Source organism: Zingiber officinale, chromosome 11A (genome assembly GCF_018446385.1).
Source record: "Zingiber officinale cultivar Zhangliang chromosome 11A, Zo_v1.1, whole genome shotgun sequence".
Taxonomy (NCBI): domain Eukaryota; kingdom Viridiplantae; phylum Streptophyta; class Magnoliopsida; order Zingiberales; family Zingiberaceae; genus Zingiber; species Zingiber officinale.
Window position 1 is genome coordinate 65,386,347 of NC_056006.1, and position 8,302 is coordinate 65,394,648.

Consider the following 8,302-nt stretch of genomic DNA (forward strand, 5'->3'; position numbering starts at 1 on the left):
GAGAGGGAGGAAAATAGAATAGAGTTTTATCTCATGAAGGCACACCTACCCCCTTTTTATAATCCTTGGTCTTGACAAATAAGGAAAATTTAAATAAAACTTTCCATATTTTATTTGCCATGAAAAGGAAAAATTTAATTGATTAAAATCAATTCCCTTTTCTTAAACAACATGGCAAGCCACCTCCTAGCTCCAAACAAGGAAAGTTTTAATACAAGAATTAAAATTTCCTAATTTGTTTCCAAAAATTTTTAAATAAAAATTTCTCTAATAATTTTCCCTTCATGGTTGGTTATAAAAGAAAATTTTATAAATTAAAATATCTCTATTAAAACATGTGGATGATTTTCAAAAAGGAAAGTTATCTCTAAAATTAAAATCTCCTTTCAATCTACAAATAAGGAAAGATATCTAATCTCTCTCTTAATCTTTTGGAGAAAACTATAAAAGAAAATATTTAATTTTTAAACTCTTCTTTTAAATCATTACTTCCACATAAGGAAAGATTTTAAACAAAATAAAAATCCTTTTAATATGATGTGGCCGGCCACACCAAGCTTGGGTTCAAGATAGGGTCGGCCACAGCATCTTGGCTCATCCTATTTACTTGGCCGGCCCAAGCTTGTGTTCTAAGTTTACTTGGCTGGCCCTATTAGGATGGGTAAGAAAGTGGGTAAGAGTGGATATAATATTTTATAAATAGGAGGCTATGATAGGGACCGAGAGGAGGAATTGATTTTGGTTTCCCGATGAAATTAAGCTTCCCATGTTTACCCCGAACACAGAACTTAATTTCATCAATAATAATTCATTCCACTAGAGAATTATTATTGAACTACTGCACCAATCCCAAATTACATTTTGGGCTCCTTCTTATTATAAGTGTGTTAGTTTCCCTGTGTTTAAGATGTCGGATGTCCACTAATTAATTGAGTTACTGACAACTCATTTTAATTAATATCTCAGTCCAAGAGTAGTACCACTCAACCTTATCGTCATGTCGGACTAAGTCCACCTGTAGGGTTTAACATGACAATCCTTATGAGCTCTTCTTGGGGACATTATCAACCAAGATTACTAGGACACAATTTCCTTCTATAATCAACAACACACTCTATAAGTAATATCATTTCCCAACTTATCGGGCCTTTTGATTTATCGAGATAAATCTCACACTTTGATAAGTTAAAGAAATAAATACTAAATATATGTGCTTGTTATTATATTAGGATTAAGAGCATACACTTCCATAATAACTAAGGTCTTGTTCTTTTATTAAGTCAGTACAAAAAGAACATACCTTAAATGGTCCTGCTTAATACACTCAGAGTGTACTAGAGTAATTTATTAGTTAAGATAAACTAATACATAATTACACTACGACTATTCCAATGACTCGGACCTCCGTGTGCCCGGGCCCTTTTTTCCAGCAATCTCCTTCCTGCAACAAAACTTTAGTCTGAGGCATTGTAAATTATATATATCCTGCAAAATAAAGTGTTAGCACAGTTTATAATAAAACAGAATAGTAACTAGATTCTGTCTCCTCGAGACCGGAATCTAGTCAAGATCTCAACTTAGATATCCGAAATGGATCTAAGTCAGATCGACGCCTAATGTTCCCTTTGTAACGCCCGCCCTCCTTGCTACCCTAAGGGACGGGGCTACGATACTCTACGTATAAATTTTTCTTTTTAAAACAGCGGAAGACTTAAAATAATTTTCATAGTTTTAATAAAACTTTTATTTTAAATTTCTTTTGAACAATACTATCACATGGCATCAAAATCATAACATCAAATCTAGTGGAATCATAATGTCAAGCCACACATGTTTAGGTATCACAAGTCATAAAATACCAATGCATAGTTCTTTAAAGAAACTTTAAGCAGGTTCTTATTTATTTGGTTGCCTAGCCACTGCCACACGCATCTTCATTGCCCCTCCTGCTGCTCCTCTAACTCATCCAGCTTTTTCCTTTATCTGTGGTACAAGGAAAGTAAGCTATGAGCACTCATGGCTCAGTAAGTTCCTTTCCTACTCACTAAAACCAACAATCAGCACATAATCAAGAATGCATCAACAAGTCATAATCTCAACTAATCATGGCATAACATAGCATTCTATTCAAACATATCATGCATCATAATATAATCACAACTAGTCATAGCATATCAAGCATCACCATGGCCGAAACATATACATAGTCCATTGCATAAAACATAGCTAGACATGGCATAACAAACAAGTATCATGGTATATCAAAGCATGGCCGAACATGTATATCAAAGCATCATACTATGGCCGAAACATGTACATCAAGGCATCATCATATCCATGGCCGAAATCTATATACTAAGCATCAACAAATCAATGGCCGAAACATGTCTATAAGGTATAGCATGAACATAACGTAATCATACCTTATCATGGCATATCATAATCAAGAGCATAACATGAAACATAGCATAATCATAAGGTGTATGCAATATGATTTTGGAAAACATGTATCCAAAAAATATGTGTATATCTCATGATCTTTTAAAACCATTTTCTTTTACATATATACTTGAAAATAATCTCAACATAAGGGGGATCCCGGCTATGTACCACTTACATATTGCGCGCAACCTTGTAGGTCCAAGGTAGCAAGTCTTGAACCCTACGAGGCAAACATACTAGGCCCTTAGTCCTAGGGGCACTTAGGAGCCCATCCCTAACGAGGTCGTAGTCCCCGGGGCGCTTATGGAGTCCACCCTTGGTACAAGCCACTCACACATAAAGTAAAGTACATGTAATACATATCATGTATCATAAAAGCATGCATCACTTAGGCACACATCATAAAAGTATGCATCACTTATGCATACATCATGTCATAAAAGTATGCATCACTTAGGCATACATCATATCATAAAGGTATGCATCACTTAGGCATACATCATGTCATAAAGGTATGCATCACTTAGGCATACATCATGTCATAAAGGTATGCATCACTTAGGCATACATCATATCATAAAGGTATGCATCACTTAGGCATACATCATGTCATAACAATATGCATCACTTAGGCATAGATCATAAAAACATGCATATCTTAAGCATAAAGCATATCATCAAGCATGCATATTTTATCCACATAGCTTATCATAAAAGCATGCGTATTTTATCCACATAGCTTATCATAAAAGCATGCATATTTTAAGCACTCAACATAGCATTAAAGCATGCATAATTTAACCACATATCATAACATAAGCATGCATATTTTTAGCACAAAGCACATCATATCATAAAAGCATGCATATCATATCATAAGTCATAAATCACAAGCATACATATTAAGCATAAGGGTGTATCTTGTGATTATCCTATCATAGGAAACATGATATCATATTTATCTTGGTTTTAAGCTTCCTAAACCCTTGTGGCCAAAACCCTTTAGGGCTCAATTTAGGTTAAACACAACATCCAAGCATGTGGCACCTAAATTATCATCATAACATTTTCATAGGAAGCATTATAAACATGATTAACTTAGTTTCTAAGTTCCTCAAGTCCCTAATTTCATATGACCGAAACCTTAAGGTGTAAAACAAGGTTCCATATGACATAAAAGCATGGACAACTTTAAATCATATTTATAACATTTTTACCAAGGAACAAGGTAAACACATTTGACACATTTGAATTAGTTCCTAAGTTCTTCAAGCCCTTAACATATGTCATGGCGAAATTTAACAAGTTCTCATTAGGGCTTCAAACAAGCATACAAGCATGTGAACTTGGACTAACATTATGTATAAATTCATACAAGGCATCATACAATAGTTATGGCCGAAACATACCCTAGCATCATTTTAGGTCATAAAACAACATATAGCAATTGAACCTTGGCTTTCTACTTATCATATTTCATGTAGAGTGACATGAGCATATTTAATTTAAGTCCTAGGGTTTCTAGGGCATCTATTCCTTCATGACTGAAGCATTCAAGGGTTCATTTAGGTCATGGAAAAATTATACAAGCATGTGAAACAATCAACACATTATCCTATTTTCATAATAAGTACTTTTAACACATTTGGTTTCATTTCTAAGGCCTCTAGGTCTTTTAAACCCTACTTGGCCGAAACTCACAGAATATGAACTTGCTTCAAATAGCCTAAAAGAATGAGAATTTATACAAGTTTCATAGCATGTATAAGGACAAGCATAATGAGTATACATATGAATTGTGTCTTAGGCTTTCTAGGTTTCTTTTCCTCTTTTTCTCTTATTTTTTTTTTTCTCGTGGCCAAAACCTACCATTCCTTAGCTAGGTTTTTAAGTGGCCTAAAGCATGAAAAACCTAAGTAAGTTTCATGGCAAAAGTTACTAAGAAACATGTATACAAATTGGTTCATGAATAAGCTAGGACCCCTTGTGGTCATAGATGTTATATGTCATGCAACTAATTTTTCTACACCCTAATTAAGCATGAGGGCATTAACCAACTTTCATATCTAAATAGAACAGAGGTCTTGAGCATATTAAAATTTTTTTTAAGCTTTTCTAAGCCATCCATCTCATCATGGCCGAAAAACCCTAAGAAGGAGTTCATGAAATTCTAGCAATATTCAAGCATACAAGTCCTTTAAGATCTTTGTATTCTATCACATGAGCATGGTTATTTAAATTTCAAGGTCTTCCAAACCCTAAACCCTTTCTTGACCGAATCATATGAGTGGGTTTTCTCTTAGTTTCAAATATCTTCTAAGGAAGGAAAACTAATACATGATCCTTAATATTTCATAGGAAGAACCTTGTACTAGTTGGGTAAAACAATAGATTTTCCCTAGCCTCTTAAGAATATTTTTGGCCAAAATTCTAGGGTTCAGTACTCCTCTGATCAAGCATCATATAGGTATAAAAGTATGAAGAAGAACCCCTTTACATAGTATAGAAAAATCCATCATGTAGTGAAGACTAGTTTAAACACCATTAGATTTTGAAAGCTCTTCTTGGCCGAATTTTCTCAAACTTGTTTCTAGGTTTTAAAATCTTCTTAAAATCCGAAAAGCACATAAAAGCCTTGTACCACAGGTGAGGGGAAAGCTTACATCCTTTTTCGCTTGTGGATCTAAGGTATGGTGAAGAAGAAGTAGCCTCTTCTTCTAGTTCCTTTCCCTTGATTCCTTTGCTAAGTCCTCCTTGTATCTTAGGCTTTTCTTAGGGAAAAATTTGGCTTTGGGGCTGAAGATGGAGGAGAGGGGACTGTGGTGTTCTCGGTGAGGGAGAGGATGAGTGAAAGAAAATGAGAGAAAAATAATTCTCTCTTTTCTTTCTTCCTTTTATGTTAAGGGGGAAGAGGTAGCAAACTTGATTTTTTTGCTTTCCTTCTCCCTTAGCCTTTTTCTCTATTTTTATTTTATTTATCTTATTTTCCATTTATTCTCACCATTCATGATAAAATAAGGGGGAATGAATCCCCTTAACTCCTCTTTAAAATTTTGGCAAGATCAAAGAGGAAGAGGGAGAGAAAGGGAGGAAGGCAAGTTGCCTTTCTCTTGCTCTTTACTTGTTTCCTTTTGGCTATCTTTTATTCTCACCTTTATCATGAGTTTCCCTCCTTTGATATCAACATATTATTCCTATCCCAACTGGTTATTACCCATTAATTCTATGAAATATAATATAAGAGGTTCAAGGTTCAATCCTTGACCATCACTTCTTTTTATTTCATTTTATTTCTTTTTACTTCAACTCACTTCTTATTATTTTTCTAAGGCAAATTCATCATTCCCATATTTATTCTTAAAAGCTTAGTGGGTGTTACACCCTTCCCGAGAGCGCATCCTCACAGTCACTCCCCTCCAGTGACTTACCTTCACTTACCTGCCAGACGTCCGGTCAGCCCTTCGACCCGAATCAACCCGTCTAGGCTTCGTGCCAGCTATCCGGTCAGCCCGTCGACCTAGCTGGACTTCGTGCCAAACGTCTGGTCAGCTCGTCGACCCATTTGGACTTCGTGCCAGCTATGTGGTCAGCCCGTCGACCTAGCTGGGCTTCGTGCCAGACATCAGATCAACCCGTCGACCTGTCTGGGCTTCTCCTGCACATTCGGTCAGAGTGTTAGATAACAACGAAACTAACTTAACTTAATTTTTCATTCATCAAAACTAGAGTTAGACCGTTAGTGCTAACCGCACCAACATCCATAGCCCGGGAGCTCACCAAAACTACACAATTGAGTGTGACCAGTGTCCATGGCCTCGGAGCTCACCAGAATCTACACAGTTGAGTGTGAGCAATGTCCATAGCACCGGAGCTCACCAAAACTACACGATTGAGTGTGATCGATGTCCATAACCCGAGAGCTCACCCAAAAACTATGTGGTCGAGTGTGACCATGTCCATAGCTCGAGAGCTCACCAAATTCTATGTGGTTGAGTGTGACCAATGTCCTTAGCCCAAGAGGTCGCCTATCCCACGCGATTATACTTATGTTTATGTTTATGCACAAGCTCATGATTAAATCTATTCTTATGTGTATGTTTATGCCATGCAAGTATACTTATGCCGATGTTTATGGACATGCTCATGATCAAGTCTATTATTATGGCAAGTTCATTTACATGCTTATGTTTATGCTCTCATGCTTATGTAGAGGTCTATGCTTACGTTTATGGTATGTTAGTAGGAAGGTGTCTAGTTACCTAGAACATGATTTCCTTAGTACACTAGATTATAGGCTTGCATAACACAGTTTTGGAATATGTTGAGTCTCTCAACTCATAGATTTTAACCTTTTCTACAGACAATGGGATGAATGAGATAGGAGGCATTGGCCAGTGAGCCATTTCGGGCAATGGCAGTATAACCCGAAGACCTTCTATTTAGTTTTCGCATTATTATATGTTTTAAGAACCATTTATGTAACTTCGTTGAATTGAGAACCCACTATGTTAATATGTGTAAGTGACGTTCGCAGATATATTTATATAAATTGTTATGAAAGAAAATGTACACAAAAAGAAGGAAGAAAAAAAAAACTAGGGACGTTATAGTGTCTCATGAAACACAAGTCTAAATTCTTTGAAAAGTTCAAAGGATTCAAGAATGAAGTACAAAACCAACTTGAAAAGCATATTAAGATACTTTGATTAGATCGAGGTGAGAAATACCTTAGTCATGAGTTTTGTAACCATCTCATTGAGTTTAGAATCATATCTCAACTCACTTCACCTGAAATACCATAGTGGAATGATGTATCAGAAAGGAGAAATCGTACTTTATTATATGGTACAATTAATGATGAGTCATACAAATCTTCCTGCTTCCTTCTGGGAATATGCACTAGAGAGAGCTGCTTTTACACTTAACCGTATTTCATCTAAGGCGATAATAAAGACACCATTGTCGATATGGACCGGGAAGAGTCTCAATATGTCTTTTATGAATATTTGGAGTTGTGAGGTTTACGTTTGATGTTAAGTTTTAGAGAAACTAGGACCCAAATCCGATAAGTGCTATTTTGTTGGATATCCCAAGGAAACGAAGCGATGCCAATTTTATAATCCCACATAAGGTAAAATGTTTATTGCTAGAAATGGTAATTTTCTATAAAGAGATTTTATTTTAAAAGAGCTAGTAAAGTCGATCTTGAAGAAATTCAAGATACACAAACTAGCATAGAGGCCTTAATGGAAATTGAACAGGCACCACAAAGTGTTGTGGATCATGAATCTGTTACACCGTAAGTAACTGTGGAGCAACAACCTGTTCAGGTAGAACAAGCGCTGCGCGGATCTAATAGATTACATCACTAGCCTGAGAGATATTCTTTTCTCTTGTCTAACCACGGTGATGTAATGCTTGTTGATCGTAATGAGTCTACATCATATTAATAAGTTGTAATGAGCCCAGATTCTAAGAAATGGTTAGAGGTCATGAGTTCCGAAATAGAATCCATGTACACTAACCAAGTATGGACTTTGGTTGATCCACTTGAAGGGATCAAACCCATTGAGTGTAAGTGGGTCTTTAAAAGAAATACTGACATAGATGGTCATCTGTATACCTATAAGGGGCGATTAGTAGCTAAAGGATTTAAGCAGATTCTTGGTATAGACTATGATGAAACATTTTCACCAGTTGTGATGTTTATGTCTATTCGGATCATGCTTCCTATTACCGCTTATCATGATTATGAGATATGGTAGATGGATGTCAAAACTGTATTTCTGAATGGAAATCTACTCAAGGATGTGTACATGACACAACCTAAGGGTTTTGTAGATCCAAAGAATGCTGAAAA